We start from the raw sequence: 20023 nt of genomic DNA on the forward strand, positions 1-20023 counted from the left end.
TTTCTTAGGTGATGACAAAGGTGGCCCTGGACCATGAGAGGCCACAGTCTGGCCAGCCCTTCTGAAACGGTCTTGTTGACTAAAGTTCTGAGCAGGATTGATTGGCACCTATAAAGAGACAAATTGGAAGCTCCACTTCTGTCTTACGGACAGATGAAGTGTGGGGCTTTCTCTTAGCTGCCTGCCAGGGTATCTAATCTGACTGCATTTGGGTCCCCGAGGAAAATTAGAACTCACCTAAAACCAGGAAGAGCCTTTGCAAAAAGACTTTTGTGTGGGTCATTTGGAAAGCAAATACCTATGGGAAGCGAACAGTTATGTATAACAATAGTCTTAAGAATGGGGTGGGCATGGCATGGAGATGTGTCTGTGTGCCCCCAAATCACCCAAATGCATACCCTGCCGCATGCACACACCTAAACACACGTGTCTCCCAGCTTACTATGTGGCCACTCAGTTCATTGATTTGTCTTACCCACCAAATGAGTTAGACTATTTCCACTATCCTTCCACAAACCATTGCTAAATGACCAGATAGGGAACAGTCTACTGCCTGACTAACCTGCCAGGCAGCCCATGAGAAGTCAAGGCAGAGTAGCATCTATAGCGCAGGAATTATCATTATTTCTCCCCCATAAAGAAGCAAAGGCCCTCACTCTCAACCTCGGCCTTCCCTGGCTGCTTTCTCCCCTTCCATGACACCTAACCTTGATATTACCTTGGATATCCTTGGGAATACTGGCTGAATTTTCATTTATATTGAATATAATTCAGAAGACTGAGGCTTTCCAAGTTTCAGATCTCCTGAGAAAGGTGTGTGTAAAGAAAAGGTCTCAGCTTGTCTCATAGTTTAAAACTGCTCAAGATCTCTGAGCTCAATCCAAGGAATAATGTAGATCGCCTCCTCCTTGTCTGATGAGTTTTATCAAAATGTGATAAAACACAGTAAAGAAAACTGGAGGGCTGAATTTGTTATAGTTCTGTTGAGGGACTCTGTACAGGTAAACCTGGCCCTAACTCATTTGTCTTGTGACAGTTTTTATTACTCTGTTTTCATGCAGTTTTGAGGACTGTGGGGAATTGCCCTAGACAACAGATGTGGAACTTTTTCTTTCTCCCTGTCCCACGGACAGGCCTAAGACTCCAGCCCGGTGACTCACCATTGTGGTATTATATACCTCAAGATTAAATGTGTGCTGTGGAGAGTGTGGGGAAGGATTTATCAGCGCAAGTTCTTCCTTTGAAGTATCAGGGCAGGCTACTTTGCTGATGGTTTCTGGAATGTGGCCAAGCCCACTACGCTGTGAAAATAGCCGTCGTAGGTTTTCTTGGCACATGAGCACATTTGCACTTGATTCTCAGACCTCCATCGCTTTCTGATATTTGTGAACCTGTGTTCTTGGCCTCAGGGCCGGGGGCCAAATTGTAACCCTGCCTGCTGTTGCTCCTTCGAATGCCCCGTCCCAACATGGTTTTGATGGCTCCAGATACAGACCGTCACACCAATTTGAGATCCAAAGTGCAGGCGGCTTTGAGTTGCTATTAAGCATCTATGTATAAATGTCTCCGTAGCCCACACTTCCGGTTGCCCTGCCCCCACTAACAAAATGTTCACTGCAGCCGTGCTGTGAACAACCATGCCTCTCTGTGCTTTCTGCTCGACGCTAAAGCAATGTGTGTGTGGAGACAAATCACAGTGATGTCACTACAACCCTTTCAGTACCTTGAAAAACTAAATCCATCCTCCAGTGAAAATTCCATTACCTGTTGCCTGAATCTTCTTCCTCCCACCTTCACTCATCATCATACTGTTATTAATTTGAAGAACAAAGGACATAAAAGGCTAATTATGTTAGATTCCCAGACACCATTCCAGAGGTTTCTATGTCAGCCCCGTTTCTCACCACCCTGCCATGTGTGATGTATAAATTCCTCCCAAGCACTCATTTCCCAATAGCCTCACCACTGCAGGTTTCCCTCTAGCCTGGGAACCAGACACTGCCCTTCCTGATTTAAATCTTGCCAACCTGTGTTGGGGAGTCCATATGTAACCTTGGTGGGCATATAGTGCTCTCTCTTGAGTGGGGAGATGCTTTAATAAGGCAACTTGATGTGCCTGGTTTTGAATCTTAGGAAGACCTCAGAAAGCTGTCAGATCCGTCCATGTCAATGACTTCCTGGGTGAAAAGATATTTGAATGTGGTTGCAGGTTGGGTCTTGTTATGGGCTGAATTTCTTCCCCCCACCTGTCCAAAATCTGTATGTGGATATTCTAACCTCCAGTACCTCAGACTGTGACCTTGTCTGGAGAAAGGGTCTTTAAAGAGGTAATTGGGTTAAAATGAAGTCGTCAGCATGGCCCCTAATCCAGCATTACTGGTGTCCTTTTAAGACAAGGGAGGAAAGAGAACACTACATCAGTGTGATCCTGGCCATCTACAAACCAAGGAGAGAGGCTACGCAGGTCCCTCCCTCACCACCCTCAGGAGGAGCCAACTCTGCTGACACTTTGGTCTTGTTCTCCCAGCCTTGAGAGCTGTGGGATAATGAGTCTCTGCTGTTTGAGCCGCTCAGTCTGTGCCACTTTGTTGTAGCAGTCCAGGCAAACCAACACGGGTCCTTTTGACAATAGCAAGGATTAGCCGGTAGGAGGTTTGTCAGGAGTGCTCATGGGATCTGCTTCCATGGAAGAGAAGGGAAAGGAGCAGGCTAGGAAGAAGGAGAAACTGAGCTGTGATGTAGTCCCAGCAAAGGCCTTGGCTGACTCCATGGGCAGCTCTGGAACTGGGATGGTCCTTCATGCTGGAAGATGGGGTCAGGCCTTTAGGTTCCCCTGCCCATCAATCACTGGGTGTGGGCTGCATCTGGAAGAGGTTATGACCTCTGCAGAGGCAGTTTTCTTCAGCTAAGGCAAACCCTAAACAGAGTTAAGAGAGTTGAAAGTTGGGGCCGGCCTTTGGGGAGAATCCCAGCTGCTGGAGCTGGGGGAATTCCTCAGGGGAGACCCTGATGGTACATCATGGTATCCACTGTGTATGCATATCATAGTGCGCTGGTTGAATTAAGGGTAGCTTATCAAAACTCATCATTTTTAAAATGGGGTTGAACTTTGTCAGCTGTGTGCTCTGTTCTGGCTTCCCCACAAGCCTTTTGGGCCTGCCCTGGGAGAGAGGTGCGGTGTTGGAGCTGTGTCAGTCAGCATCCAGACAGGAAAATAGAAACTACTCTGGATATTTCAAACAGAGGATTTATAGAGGACAAAGGTTACACAGGTGTTGGAAGGGCTGGCGTCGGTCAGTACTGTCTTCACCACCCCTGGCACAACTGGAGTCCCCATTTCCCTTTCCTTTCCGAATGCTGGGTTACCACTAAGGCAGTGACCTCACAAGGGCCAACGAGGTCAGTATAACTACTCGTTAACATATGTGTCATGCTAATAATTCAATTGAATTTCTGGTTGCAAATGGCTGCATCAACCAAATAAATGTTCTTTGTACACATTAATTTCTCTAGGACACTGATAAAGTAACAACTTCTACCTTATCATGAATACAACTTCTGGTGTTTATTATCTATTAACTTGTCAAAGTGATTTTCCAACATTTTCCTTGTTCTCTCAGTAGCCCTAGACACATCATAAATTGCTCTTGTTCATCCATGTGTTCTTTCAGGAAAGGCTTGCTGGGAGCCAACTATGAGCAAGGGTTTGTATTATATATAGTTGAAGGAATACAAAAAGGTAGAAGAACTTTCCTTACCAAGAAGGAGTTTATCCCTACCGAGAAGAAGTACACTCAGAAATAAAGTCACTGAACTGCAGAAAAATAAACTCATCAGTGATAGATTCAGCCCAGACACCTGATCTGCAAACCTAAGCCCTTCCAATAAACAACCTCCTACTTACTGAATACAGAGGTGACGTGTTCAGTAGCATTCAACTCTAAGATTAAAGCTAATGTCTCTTATTGTTTTAAATGTTATCTGATTGTAAATTGATGTGTGTTTGGTCGAAGGTTACCTTGAAGCATCTTCATTTGTCCTCATGGAAGCGACTGAGCGGGCTTGGATTTTTCCACATTACTTAGCTTTGTAGATGCAAAATAAGCCTCACATTATATTCCTTCTGCCTAAGCATGTGGTTGGTATAATTTTTCCACAGACAGCTGAATTAAACAGCCTGTGCGTGGTGGTTCAACATGAGTAAGGACAAAATGGTAGGTGATAAAGGTTGTCAGAAAGACACCTGGTCCTTCACTAGGCCCCCCTACCAGAGCCAGACCGTTAGACGTGGCCAGCCAAAAGGCACTGCCAGATCACACAGACCAAATTCTTTTCACCTGGGAATTTTACTGCCCCCACATTTAAGAAACCGGGTGAGAATTTTATCCACTCGATGCTGCGGTTAGTAACTTGTGATTATCATCTAGCATATATGATTCCAGCCATCTGTCAATTTCTTCAGCCCAAGGACCATTGCAGAATATTTTCTCCAGTCTTGCTTCTGATCTTGAGCAATAGGTTGAACCCATCCTCCCTCTTACTTGTCACTACACTCAGGACAGACACTAGCATTCCCATGGTTTCTTCAGGGAGGTACCCATTAGAAAGGAAAGAGTGTGGTCTGGGGAGGCCAGGCACAAAAAGAAAACCGGGGCTTTGATATTCCATGTGTAGGGTGCCAGCCAGACTCTCCTACCTCACACCGGGGACAGTCCACCTCAGGAAAGGCTGTGGTCAAGGGATACAAGCTTTGTTTGGCTTAAGGTTTGTGAAGTAAGTTCTGTGCATGAAGCATTTTACTATTTTAGCTTCCAGAAAAGACAGAGATTTTTTTCTTGTGCAGCTGGGATATTCCCCTAAGATAACAAAGAAGAGAAGGCAGTTTTGTGGCGCCACAGTTGTATATGGGCCTAATTTGAAACGATTTGTTTCTTCAGCCTCGAGATTCTAATCATATCTCTGCATTTCACCATCTTGCACTTTACTGTTCAAACAAGTTGGCTTAGGAAATAATTGTCACGTTCTTGCATAGGGAGTATACAAGACAAAGGGCTGTTGAGCTAGGGCTGGAAGGAGTGTGTTTTGAGTGTTTGTCATTTTCCCTTTGCATTTTCAATGGAAGCTAATCCCACGTGTTCAGCAAGACGTCCAAGATCTTGGAGCCACCTGGGAGAGCCCTGCCAGGGCGTGGGCCCACGCAGACAGGGTCCTGACTAGCCAGCCACTGCTGTAGGGACTTCACTGGCAGAGCTTACTCAGATTCTTCTTATGCTTGCAGCTCCTATTTCTCCAAGGTTCTTCCTGGGCAGAGATACCTAAATGTTGTCAAAAGTTCCCCAGAGTGTGAGAGCCACCAGGAGATTTGGCTTCCTTAACACTTCCCTCTCATCCTGGAAATCGGAGTAACTGGGCAACTGTGTAACATTTTGTGTTTGCAAAGTGATGGGTTTTTATAGGAGAATGAATCTTTATAAAGCCTTGGGTTGCTAGGAAACCTCAATTTAGTTCCACTTTGGAATAAGGAAAATATGAAAAAGGGAGGAAAGTTTCTTAGAATGTTCCCACCCATAATTCAGTGCTGATACGGGACTCCAGAACAACTGATTAGCCTAAACTCGTGCCTGTCATTTCTTAAGAAGTAGAAATTCTGAGGAATGAACAGGGAAGTAAAGGGGAATTTAGTGTCTCCTTGGAGACGACTGTCTCTCTAGGACAGTCCTTTTTAACCAGTGTTCTGCAAAAAATTTTAAAGATCATTTATTAAATTATTTTTGAAAGAAGTTTAAAGCACAGTAAGTATATTCCTTTTTTTTTTTCACTCTTTTTAAAAATCAACGTAACTATAGGTTCAAGTGTGCTATGAGATAAAAAAGGTTGAAAAACGCTGGTCTAGAAGGTCAGAAGGGCATCGTTTCTCCATGGCTGTCATGGGCTTTTTTTGAGAACCTAGGTGTCGGCTTCCGGATCATGGTACTTATTAACACCTGCAGTGTGTCCAGCTTTGTGCTTGTGAGGTCTTAAAAGCAGGAGATACAGAAGTCCTGGTTCCTAATCTTTAAAAATGACTACAGTCTGGTTGAAGAAGTAAAGCCTATTCAAACACATTGATTCAGGAACGGTATCAGATAGACGTCATATAGAAACCCATGCTAACGGCGGGTCAGAGGTTCCTCTCTTGACATTGGAAAAGAGAAAGGACAGAGAATGGCAAGTATCTTAGCAACCAGGGGAAGCCTCTTGAAGGAGGAAGAGCTTAAGTTGTAGTGAAGAGAAAGAAGGTCTAACAAGCCCCTGACACTTGTGAGCTGGCAATTACAATACCATGATCATCCTTCACTTCTTCCCCAAACCACAGAGTTTTCATCTCTCATCCTTCACTTCTTCCACAAACCACAGCCAAACACACAGAGAGTTTTTGCCTCTTCAAGGACAGGCAGAGAAGCGCAAGGCCATGCTTTGTGGTGGACGATGGCAAGTGTCCTTCTAGCCCCGGGACTCAGTTCTCCATTCCACGGTGCACGGCTCAGATTAATAACAGATGTAGGACAGGCCACAGGCCTTCTGGGTTGCTCTCAAATGCATGAAATCAAGGCTATGATTTATTTCAAGATGCAGAGATTTAGCATATGGCACAGAAGTGAAATTGATGAGCAGTTCCTCCATCTAGAGGTGGAAACTTATGCTTTCGCAACTGAAAACAAGGGCTGCTTGTAAAGAGTAGACCCCATGCAGTAATTAGGGGAGAATTATTGTATTTTATATTTATGTGTTATTGGGCAGACTAGTGACATGGGAAAAGAGGTCTCTAAGAAATACTTGCATGAAGAGACATACAAAAGGATTAGAAGGGGAGAGAAAACTTGAACCAAGGAGAGGAGTTAGAATGTAGATTGCATGAAGTGATGGTGCTAGCAAGGGCAGAAAAGAAAGGATTAATCAGGAAGTTTCACAAATAATGGGTTTTAACAACAAAGGTACACAGACTATGAGGAAGAAAATGAAGAAAAAGGAAGAAGGTAGGGAAAGGATGATCTTAGCAACACCCCATGGCTTTCCAGTACTCTGTTATCTGCAGTGTTTCCACCATGCTTGGGCGTGTGTGTTACGTGAGGCATCATGAGCCACGTACGCTCATGGTCCCATGGCTACATCTCTTTCTTGCTCTTTTATTGTACTTACAAACATTGTTAATTGTGGTAAAATGCATATTACATGAAATTTATCACCTTAACCATTTTTGAGTAAACAGTTCAGTAGGGGGCAACATTCACGTTGTTGTACCACCAACCTCTAGATCTCCTTTCATTTTGCAAAACTGAAATTCTGTACCCATGAAACAACTCCTCATTTCCCCCTTCCCCAGCTCCTACCCACCACCCCTCTGCTTTCTGTCTCTTTTAATCTGACTATTCCCCTTCAGTATTTGTCCTTTTGTGACTCACTTACCAAACATCCTCAAGGTTCATCCACATTGTAGCATGTGTCAGAATTTCCCTCCTTTGTAAGGCTGAGTAACATTTCTTTGTAGGTACCTACTGCATTTTATTCATCCAACCACCCATTGATGAAAATTTGGATTACATATGCCTTTTAGCAATTGTGAATAATGCTGCTATAAGTATGTACAAATATCTTTTCAAGATCATGCTTTCAACTCTTTGGGGTATATACCCAGAAGTGGAATTGCTGGATCATGTAATTCTATTTTCAATTTTTTGAGGAACCACTATATTGCTTTCCATAGTGGCTGCTGCCATTTTCCACTCCCAGCAACAATACACCGTATTACAATTTCTCCATATCCTCACTTTGTTTTCTGTTTATTTTTTGTTTGCTTTTCACTATAGTCATCCTCATAGTTGGGAGGGGGCCCGTAGTTGTATATTGATTCTACCAAATCCTTTCACTGGTGGTAATTCTATTTCTCCATCATTCAAGAAAACACATGGGAAGACATGGGCTTATAAATGACTCTGAAATGGTGGGAACCCCACACTTTGGTATTCTATTGTGAATAATAACTGATTTGTGATACTCCCTTGAAGTAACTGAGACACATCAGTTAGTCCTGACACCACCATTGAGAACTACTTTTCACTGAATTGAGTTTTCAATTCAAAATGGATTCTTAACAGACAGCTGGTGAAAACAGCACATTCTCCCTAGGATTAGTGCTGCCAAAGGGAAGGGCAAAAGCAAAAGGACAAAGGAAAGCCCATCATGTAAGAAACAACGTTTTATTTCCTCCCAAGTGGGTTTATTATAAGAATCCTTGTCTCTCTCTATTTAGAGACATTTCTCTCCCTCCACTTTTTCTTCTTTTAAACTTATAACTTTCCTTTGGGGAAATCCAAGGTTTGGAACCCAAGACAGAAGCACCTGTCATTCCCCTCTTAAGTAGATGGTTAGTGGGTCCACTTACCCAACTTGGTCACTACTAAAAAGGAAGAGATCCAGCAGTGAGCAAGAGTGTTTTGTGTTTTGTTTTATGTACACAAATAGGCCTGGTTCAGTTTAAGGAACGTTTCCTGTGCCCCTCCCATTCCCATCATGGAATTTACATCTGTAGAACTGCGCTGGTGTAAGCCACGTAAATGACATTCTAAGTACATGGTGGCTCTGCAGGCCCCTCAAAGACCATGAAAACTTGAGGATACCAAATGCTACTAGGATACCCTAGATTATTGTGGGATAGAAAAAAGATTGGTATTTGGCCAGGGGTTCTAGTGATAACTTTCTTCCAGCAAATTTCTCCCCAGGGCCAGGGGCAAGATGACAAGGATGATATTAGAAGGCCAAAAAAATACTCCTATATATTCTATGTCTGAATGACCCCAATATCAGTCCACTTGAGTGCTTCATCCCTGGTCAACAACCTCTGACAATGGAACAGTTGTTTTGTCTTCAGCTCCAGTTTAATTCTTTGAAAAAGACTTGGTGACACTTAGAAATGCAAGGCTGAGCATTTTAAGCAGGAGATGGGCTGTGAGGTGATGACGTCTCGGGGACCCTTCCTCTGCCTGCCCACTACTTGGAACCAGCTAAAGAACATCAGAAAGTCGGAGACTCCATGCCCGCCTGTCTCTGCGAGCCCTGCTCATTCTCTCGGGTGGTGCAGCGTTGTGAATCATCCAGTCCTCTCATGCCCAGAGACTGCTTTTCTAAACCCTGCTTGGTATTTCTCTCCCTCCATTTTTTTCTTCTTTTGAACTTGTAACTTTGCTTTTGGGAAATTGTTACTGAGAATAACAGTGAGCGTGCCCTAAGTACTGCTACTCTGGAGAAGCGGCACAGGGCAGTGGTGAAGAGAGGCGGTTCTGGGTCAGGCCACCTGTGTTCAAGTCCTGGGACCCCACTTTCTGGGTCTGTGACCTTGGGCAAGCCCCTTGCCCTCTCTGGGCCCAGGATTCATGTCTATAAATGGGACAGTGATACCGCCGTCTCAGAGGGCTGGTGTGGGCATTACGAGAGTTCAAACCCAGTGGGCACCCGGAAAGGCACCTGCATGTACTACGGGCCATGTAAATATCCGTTACCATCGCCCTCTGGGCCCCGAGTCCCATTCCTTTTGCCCGGATCACACTAGAGAAGGTTGAAAACCCAGTTCTTTGAGCGATACTTAACTTACACTTTTGATCTCTTCAGATTCTGCGTGGGAGGGAGGGCAATTTCTTAAGGTTTATTTGGTCTAAAATCTCTCAAAATGTTGACTCCTTTCTTATGACCTCTCTTTCCTCTGTGCTTCTCTTGTTCTCCTTTCCCCCCCTTTCTCCTTCTCCTTTTCTTCCCACCCCTTTTTGATTTTTTTTCCCTCACTCCAGAAGGTTCTGCACTTTCCCCTCACCTTAACCCCACCTAGGATTCTGGAGGGAACAGGTTTAGCACCAGTGTATATACTTTTCCTTTACTTGAAAATTATAGCAATTATAATTTCCACTGGATTATAGAAATTATAGAAATTATAATTTCCACTGAATTAATTTTAAATCTGCTATTTTGTTTTCTCTTTCCAGGCTGTCTTGCTACTCTCCAACTACAGCACCTTACATATACACACATGCACCTGTCTATTTCATCCTTAGTCACAAGAGCTGAGGTGAGTGCTTCAGGAAATCTTGTAGAATTTTCAGTGAAGTGTTCCCAGAGCAGGTTTTGCAAGCAGAGAGGTGAGGGTGTGAAGGGTTGTGTGGTGCGGAGGCTGTGGGGCAGATAGGCACAAGGCCATGGCAGATGGGAAGGCACCAGGCCAGGGATGCATGCGGCCCAAGCCCAGAGCCAAAGGCAACCATGATGGTCCAAGGAGGTCCAGCAATGGAAGGAGATTGATGGCTCTTCCTGAGGGAGCTTTAGGGAGCAGCACTCCTTAACCTCTCTGAACTTCCAGAAACTTCCTTGCCCCTCTGTGTCCTACCTGCCCCTCTAGGGTTATCTAGGGTCTGAATTTTCCCTCTAGGACCTCCCTCACTGCCCACAGGCTTGATTCCATGGCAACCATCCACACAGATGTACACAGGTGGCCAGATAAGGCCTGGTAGCGAAAAGCCTGCACTTATGGAACAGGACCTCACCATGGAGGCCACTCCTTCTCTACCCTGGTGCCCATTCGAGTGGGGACCCCAAGCAGGAGGGAGGCTGATCGGCCAAGCTAAGGGCCGCTGGGGCACAGTACCTGAGAACCATGGTGGGACACTCACCTCTCCAACCCACTGCTGAGAAAGGAAAGAGACTGAGAAGATTCTCAGGGGACTTCCAGGCTGGGTCCGTGCAGCAGCCTTCCCATGAGTCAGCCCCTTGGCTGTGGAGAGGAGTCTTGCCCTGGAAATCACCTGTTCCCTAGCCCTGTGACAAGAGCTCTTTCTGTGAAGAGGTGCTTGTAGTGCTGTGTGACTGGGACACAAAGTACACACATTGGCATCGTCTTGTTTAAAATAGGGCAGCTCGGTGGCTCCAGGCCTGTAATCCTAGCACTCTGGGAGGCCAAGGCAGGTGGATTGCCTGAGCTCACGGGTTTGAGACCAGCCTGAGCAAGAGCGAGACCTCATCTCTAAAAATAGCCGAGCACTGTGGCTGTAGTCCCAGATACTCGGGAGGCTGAGGCAAGAGAATTGCTACAGCCCACAAGTTTGAGGTTGCTGCAAGCTATGACGTCACAGACTCTTCTAAGTGTGACAAAATGAGACTCTGTCTCAAAAATAAATACATAAAATAAAAGAAAATAAAATAGGGCAGCCTAGAGGTTATTCTTGTTGTTAATTCACAATAAATTTCACTCTGTCATTTCATTGGCCAGACAGCTTCCCATCTTCATTTCTCCTGCTACCCTTTGCCCTGATTTTAAAAACCTAGGACATTAGATTTCGTATTTGTACCCTCAAAATGCAAGGGTGCACTCGAAACACTACATCCCTATGATGCCTACTCTCGACTCTTCCGGTCCTATTACATAAGTACGTAAGTAATAGAAAAGATTATTTTTATATTGAAATACATAGACTTTCTATGGGAAAACTCATGAATGAAAAATCTCCACAAGTTTTAGGGTAAATCAGGAGCCTTTGATGATGCCAACCACTTGTTGGAGACCTTTGGGCCACCCCTCCGGGTGACGTGTCGGTTCCCTCCGCCCTCTGGAGACAGTGGTGGGAAAGTCTGAGACCTGCCCTGTGAGTTGGTGACAACTTGACTTTGTCTGTATATCATTCTTAGAAGAACAGTGATTTCTGTGGACCACATACCCAGAAAAATTAGGGGACAGGGATTTGGAGAAAAGCATAATAGAGTCTAATCTGATAAAATTTCAGCTAGATAGTTCTGCCCACGGTGGGCCATGTTGACTTGCTGCAACCAGAGAAATCCAGGCAGTGCACAGCCAGTGACACGATCAGCTTATTTTCATGCTGACATACAGTATTTTCAATATAATCATCTTCGTATTCAGATTCACTGCACTAACATGCACAAACAATCCAAATGTGTGTTAATGCATGACTGTATTCTCTCTGAATGCAACTAGTCCATACTTAGAACCTTCTAACATGTGCTAAAATGACGCACTTTTATCGTGCTTTCCCAAGAGGCCAAGGAAGGAAGTCAGCACTGGGTATCCAAGAATTGGTGTCACTGGTCGGTTCACATGCCTTTTGCACATTTCTTGTTCTGGTGAGGACTAAATGCTTCCCCTGGCCATCTGTACTAGTTGTGAGTTATGCATGGAGGTTCAGTTGTAGAGGAAGAAAGAAAGGGTCCTGCTGCTCCTGGGATCCTAGTGACTAAGAGGAACAGCAGGCATTTTAGGAAGTACCTGGGCAAATGCTGACATATTCACATTGTGTATATATGGGAATACACCGGACATGTATGTGGACACAGACCACGGACCCGGTGGCAGCTCCTTCCTGCTTCTGATGCACTGGGCAAAGCTGTAGTCCTGGGGAGGACATTCTTTCATTTCCTATTCTCACCCATGTCTGTTGGTGGGAAGGTGGCCATGGTCACTCCACTGACAACTCCCATGGTCTTATTTCCTGGGAAGCCCCTGGCTACTGACAGTAGATTGCTGCCTTTCTGGGCTGCCCCATCTTGCACACACCTGACCCCATTCTAAGGCTCCCAGGACACCACGTTGAGGAGGAAGATCCTTGAACTGGGCTGTGGGAGACCTGGATGCTGAGACCTGTTTCTACTAGTAGCTGACTATTGTGACCTTGGGCCTCAGCCCCCATGAAGTTTCTGTCTGTGAGGGTACCTAAGCCCTCAGATTGGAATTTTGTCCAAACTCCCAAGGTTTTGAGTTGGTATAATCTCCCAAACTTGCCAGTAGGAAGAACCTCGTAGGATGCATGTTAACAGAACCGATACCCAGCTTTGTCACCTGGAAAGTTGAGTCAGTGTATTTGGGTGTGGTTCTAGGAGTCACATTTTAACCAGTTCCCCACGTGATTTGTAGGATTTGCAAGTTTGGGAAAGACTAGTTTTCATTCTGATGTTACTGAACGCCCATGGTCTAGAGTTCATGGTCTAGTCTAGTCAGTAGACCACGAGTTTAGAGTAAAGGGGAGAGGGAGCCTAGGTGTAGAGATGCATAAAGCAGAATCTTTGCCTTTGAAATGTTAATGCATTCACTGGGGTGTCATCATGGAAATCTTCTTTCTACGTGGCCACTTCCTTCTGCACACCTCCACCCTTCTTTAAAAAATTAAAGCAAAAGGGCTCAGTGCCCCATAGCACAGTGGTTACAGTGCCAGCCACATGCACCAAGGGTGGCAGGTTCGAACCTGGCCCAGGTCAGCTAAACAACAATGACGACTGCAAAAATAATAGCCAGGCATTGTGGCAGGTGCCTGTAGTCCCAGCTACCTGGGAGGCTGAGGCAAGAGAATCACTTAAGCGCAAGAGTTTGAGGTTGCTGTGAGCAGTGACACCAAGGCACTCTACCGAGGGTGACATAGTGAAACTCTGTCTCAAAAAAAAAAAAAAAAAATTAAAGCAAAAGCAAGAGTTTTTCCTGAAAGTCTGGGCCAAAACCATGGGCATGCGTTATACATGGCAAGACACTGTATTTGCCCTTGTGCACGACACTTAATTTCTTGACATATCTGTTTGTATTAATATAGTGGAGAGACATACGTATGTTAAGAGATGATTATTGTCTTTAAATAAGACAATATGTGCATGGACTAAGCAGAGAGCTTGACACATAGTAGGTACTCAGTAAATGAGAAAGTGAGACAGAAGCTCCAGTACCTCCACAGTAGGGAGCTGAAAAGTAATACCAGATTCTCCCCCTCCCCAGACACAAACAGCCAGGCCAGCAGAAGGCTCACCACTGGTGGGTTCTGGAGGCCAGACAGAGCATCCTCTGTGTGGATACCGTGTGACCAGCCGCCCCTCCTGTGCTGTCCCAGGGAGACACAAGGATGAGTTATTAGCCCGATCTCACCTCAAAACTTCTGCTCCCAGAAAAGAGCAGCATCTTCAAAATGGCAAATAAGCTCAAAGGAATTTCACTCACCCTGTGAAGGCCCGATAACGCTGCTTTGTCTTTTAGAGAAAACATGTTGCCGCCTCAATAACATCAGTAAGGAGGCTGTGACCACCTGAGAGCGACTCCCTCCTGAGTGCTGACTGAGCGCTGAAGGAGCTGTGGGCCCTGCAGCCGTGATGTGTCTGTAAATCACGCTCTCTGTGTAGTAATCTCAGGCGACCTCCTTGGTTGTACACGGCAGCCTCGGTGCAAGAAAGAGGCAGAGAAGAAGGGAAGTGAGGGGATGGTAATGGGCTGCTGGGCTCGCTCCTGGATTGTGTAAAACCGTGATCCCTCTTCATTACCATGAGAGCATCCTCATTTCTGCACAGTATTTCATACTCAATTAACTTCTGAATCTATCACCAGAGAATAATGTGTTTTACGCAGATACTGAATAACCTGGGAGTATTTATTATATTGTTATTTGTTTAGATCATATTTTTGCAGACAGCATGAATATATTAATTGCCCATTTGGGACACCGGATGGATATCCCAAAACTATTGTTCTTTGTTTGATTTGGTTCATAGGTTTTTACAGGAAATGCTGTTGGCAATGAGAATTGAGAGCTGAGGTTCCTACTGTGACGTGCTCTGTGTGTTAGATATCAAGTTGTTTACTCATCTTCAAGCTTCACATTCTTAGAGAAAAATAGGTATGAGAAATAATCATGGTTGAGCACAGTGGCTGTATAAAACATGGTGATAGGGCCCCAAATCCATGGGTCTTATTAGGTTCAGATGGCATCTGGCCATTTACATTACTTGGTTTCTCTGCCCAGTAATGTAAAATTTTATTATGTTGGGTAAATTCTTACTAGGAAGCCAATGAAGGCATGTGCCAAAGAAGTGTGACAGGGCCCAGCTAGGTGCCGGGTTGGGTTTCAGAGGAATTGCTCCGTGCATTGGGTAATTAGTACCTTTTTAACATTCAGATACCTTTCGGACCCTGAAGGCGCCACTGAAGCGCTTTTGTCAGAAAGATTTCCCCCGTCCTGGAGCATGTTTTGCCAGCTGCTCCAGCCAGCAGCAGAGAGCAAACACTGGGCATATGGTTCAGATGCTTGCATTTTTTTTCTGAGTAAAATCTGTGTGAAAAGGCCTCAGAATTTAAAAAGCTGCTCAATGCGCGTGATGTCAGAATGCGCACTATTTCTCTCCTGGGAACATTTTCTTGGCATACCAGTGTGATCTTTTAGGTGTGTCTAATTGTTCTAAAGGCACAGCTGTGGGAATTTGATTTGCCTACAGAAAAAAAAAATCTGTATCTTCCAATATGGAAGAACCAACTTCAACCTCCCCCTTGGTTCTCACCTTTGAATTTTATGAATGCCTGGACTTTAAATCTTTTGGCTGTAAAGTAGAAAGCGTTTTCCCAACAGCCTCAGAGGCCGACTTTCCATACCTTTGAACTTATCTTGAAGAACAAGAACCATTCAGAATTGGCCTCATCCCTTGGACTTTTAAGCATGTTCATAGCTTAGAGCTAAAAGGAAAAAAAGAGAGAGAGCAGAGAAGAAAGGCAATCTTTGACGATCTTTCCTTTGTAGATGCTGCGTGACCCTTTCCTGCAGGCTCTTGTGGGGGTGTTGCAGCAGAAGATAGCTTTGCCTCAGACAGCAATTCTTTTGAGACACAACAGACTTGTTTTCCTGGAGCTGAAATAAGTATTTCAACATCAATGTTTAAGACGCCCTCTGAGCCTAATCTCGGGGAAGCAGGAAGCTTTTTTTTTTTTTTTTTTTTTTAAGCTGGGAGAAATATCGAGATAAGATGAAGAGAATTAGATTGTAGCCAGGACTCTACTGTTTCCTCAAGTTACTCAAGGTTAGTAATGTCAAAAGCACTCACTAAGCAGTGGGCATGTTCCTCTGGGTAAAGTTCTAACATGATCCAAAGCTGCCAAAATCCGGGGAAAAAAGACACTTCTGTGAAGAACTTCCACCCTGAGAACTACGTTCCAGGATTAGTGGGCTCTGCCTCTCCCCATGACCTCTATCTCCCCCATGGGCAGGTTCAAGGTATATGAGACTGGAATGTTCTGCCTGCTACTGGTGACTAACGTTTCCCAGCTGCCTGGCTGGTTCCCACCCCTTCGAGAGAAAGCTTCTCTTCTTGTTTGGAGATTTTCCCCAACACACTCATGACAGGTTACTCAGCTGCCAAGCTTCCCTTACTGGCCCAGTTGACTGTCGAAGCACTCAGAGACTGGATAACCCATCCTCCATTGTCAGTACTCACCGAAGAGAGCAGGGACACAGAACAAAACCCAGACTCAGCTAGCAGTCACTTCCCCAAACCTTTACTTTTGAATTGCTGTTTTCTATTGCCATTTCTCCCTCCTAACATCAGCATAGATATCGCCCACTCAGCCCTTTCTCATATTTTTTATGAGATGCTATTGTTTTTCCAATTGATAGGGGTCAAAGAAGCCCCTCCAAAAGACTGATTTCCAGGGTTCTGTGTCAGTTACAAGTGCCAGAAAAGTCGAACAGGCTTAAACCGAAGAGGGAATTTATTGATGAGAGGTAGTCAGAGCTTCAGGAAGGAGAGGTTTGGGGAAGTATGTATGTCACGATGCCCGACGTACATAGTCACAATTGTTGCCATCATCTTATTTTGACTTGCTCATTTTTTGGGCTAGCTTAAAAGTCTCAAGTCCATGTGACAGCAACACAGTTCTTAGCTTTAAATCCAACAAGTAGGAAGAATGACTGTTTCCCTTACAGAGAAGCTCAGAAAAAAACCCTATGGCCTCTCACTGGCCCTGATAAGGGTTCTGTGTCCTTGTAAGCCAGTTATTGAGAAATGCAGCAATCACACTGGGGGGCCTACTCACATGTCACAATGAGCTTGGTTTGTAGTCATCTCCCTGGAGCCACATGGACTGAAAGTAGATGAATGGATTTCCAAGTGAAAATGAGACGGTTTCCCTCAGAAGAGGAAGTGGAAACAGTGTGTGATGGGAACATGTCCCTTCACCGCAGGCACAGATGCCTCTAAGCAACCGCGCCTTCTCCCGTGGTGCTGACTTCATGGCAGACACCGTACTGAGTTTGGAGTAGAGGGGAGAGGGAACTAGGTGTAGAGATGGATAGAGCAGAATCTTTGTCTTTGAGAATGTTGGGGTTCGGGAAGTGATACCACAGACATTGACACTGTGACTTGAGGAGAAGCCTTAAAAGCTGCCTTAGAATCAAAGTCCCTCTAACCTTATTTTGTTACCCAAGTGAATCTCTGTGGAATTTCATTACCTGACCAAGAAAGCTTACCTTCAAAAGAAATGTCATTGTTTTAAGCTCACCTCCCTTGAGATGTTATCAGACAACCAGGAAAGATCACTCAGTGGAAAAAAGCAGAGACTAGGGGTCATCATCACCCCCAGACAGAATTTCCATCCATCCTTCTGAGGACAACTCTCATAGATGACCTGGGATTTTATCTGCATAGTGAGACAAGCTTTGTTGCTATACACTTCTGCTCTTCATCTTTCTGTGATGTCTGCCTCCTGCCTCCCAGCCTCCCAGGTCTGTTCATTCCCCTTAATGATTTACTGCCTCTCAAATGAATTGTCTGCATTGCCCATGTCCCCCTCTCCCCCCCATGAAAAAGAGTATATATGCCTGTGTTCTGCACTGGGTTGTTGGGTAATCACTCTGCTTTGACCCCTCCTGCTACACATATTAAAATAAATTATTTTAAAATAAATGTATGTCTTTTCTCCTATCAATCTGCTTTTCGTCAGTCAATTTTCAGCCGACCTTTGGAGGGCAAAGGAGAAGTTTTCCCTTGGTCCCTATGAGGAACTCAGTATCTTGTGTTTTGCTTTGGCTAGAGATTGCAGATTCATGGCTCAGGTGACAACATGTCTTGTCCTGTGCCCACGGCAAACTCACCAAGGAGCCCTCCCTGTCGAACCTGGAGCTGGCTTTAGAATTCTTCACCTCCCTGCACTCCAGGCATCCAGGAGAAACCAACGGATATTATCATGTGAGAAGATACTTATTTTTCAACCTCTGTTAGAGTGATATTCCGTGAGTTGGAGCAAGTGAGCATTCACTTTCATTGTGTTGGGTAAAGTGGGCTGGATGTGAGTTGGAAGCAGAAGATGGTTTGTCAGCAAAAGACTACAGGTCACTAGTGGTTGGTAAAACCTTAGATCTGTGTACACATAATTGCTAGTTGACTATATTTCATGGTTTGTGGATACCCAGTTTCTTTCAAATGGGTCAATGAACATATCACATTCATTTCTTTTTAAAGAACTCAGATATACTGAGTAATACTGGATGAAAATAACAGTGGATAACTAAACTAGTATTTTTTTTTTTTTTACAACTTTGTTGAGTGAGACCCTGTGGGATGGGGGGAAGAAAATTCTTATTTTATATTACCTTAGCAGAATTAATCTAGATCTCTAGTCTCAATGTCTAGAAATCATAGTCCCTTGGTTTAATGGTAGAGTTAATGGCTAAATCTTGCATACAGTGGTACATGAAGCCAAGTGGAAGGCTACAGAGCACCAATGTGACAGGCTACACACATTTTGGAGATGCATTCTCAAAGCTCTGAGGATCATCACCAAGGCGTCTTTCCTAAAAGAGCACAGAGTGATGACCCTAAATTGGTCCTAACTGTTGGAGGCAAGCATTGCTTTTTCTTTTCTTTTCTTTTCTTTTTTTTGGAGACAGAGTCTCACTATGTCACCCTCAGTAGAGTGCTGTGGCATCACAGCTCACAGCAACCTCAAACTCTTGGGCTTAAGCAATTCTCTTGCGTCAGCTTCCAAAGTAGCTGGGACTATAGGCGCCCGCCACAACATCTGGCTATTTCTTGGTTGTAGTTTTCATTGTTGTTTGGCAGGCCTGGGCTGGATTCAAACCCACCAGCTCTGATATATGTGGCTGATATCCTAGCTGCTGAGCTACAGGGGCTGAGCTGGAGGTAAACATTTCTAAACTTATCTGGTCAAGAAGTTAACAAATTGGCTCAGGGCCCATAGCACAGTGCTTATGGAGCCAGCCACATACACTGAGGCTGTCAGGTTTGAACCCGGCCGGCCAGCTAAATAACAATGACAACTGCAACAAAAAATAGCCGGACAGTCTGGTGGGTGCCTATAGTCCCAGCTACTTGGGAGGCTGAGGCAAGAGAGTCTCAAGAGTAACTCAAGCCCAAGAGTTTGAGGTTGCTGTGACTTGTGATGTTGCCCTAGGTTGTTACTGAGGGTGACATAGTGAGACTCTGTCTCAAAAAAAAAAAAAAAAAGTTAACAAATTGCATAAGTTGCTGTTAAATGCTTTGTGATATGCAAAGAGGACAGGCTTTGTCCCTTTTAAAGAAGAAGCTAGCAATCAAGTTGGAGATACAAGATTTAAAAATAACGAAAAGTTAAATAACAATAAGCACTTAATGATAGCAAGTAATAATGAAAGAGATGTTCATAGACAATAAGTGGATAGTTGCCAAATGAATTATCTTGATAAAAAATGGTAGAAAAACTATAGGAAGAAGTGATCAGCTCAAGCTAGGGAATGAGGAACCTCATTACCAAGGAAGTGGGACCTAACTTTGGTCCCACTCGGGAGTTAAGGCTGGGTTGGGAAGGCTGTCCTGGCTGGAAAAGCAGCCTAAGAAAAAGAAAGATGAATGGAAGGATGAAATTGCATTCGGAAGGGAATGTATCAATAAATTTGTCTGGAGTTGATGTTTCATACAGAAGAATAACAGGAAGGAAGGTAAAAACATATTTAGGTCCATTTCATAGGCTTTCGAATGCTTAACTAAAGGTTTTACAGTGAGCAATGGGGAGTCACAGAAGTTTTCTGAGTGGCAGAAAAGTGTGACCAAATAGTGTTTTGAGGAAGGACAAATTTGACATAGATGTGGGGAACAGGATGGAGGTAACTGATATTGAAGATGAGGAAACTATTAAGGGGCTTTTTCTTTTCCCAGATTAATATGGTGGTATATATGATTAATTTACATAGCTTGCTTT

Source organism: Nycticebus coucang, chromosome 1 (assembly GCF_027406575.1).
Source record: "Nycticebus coucang isolate mNycCou1 chromosome 1, mNycCou1.pri, whole genome shotgun sequence".
In the NCBI taxonomy this organism is placed as follows: domain Eukaryota; kingdom Metazoa; phylum Chordata; class Mammalia; order Primates; family Lorisidae; genus Nycticebus; species Nycticebus coucang.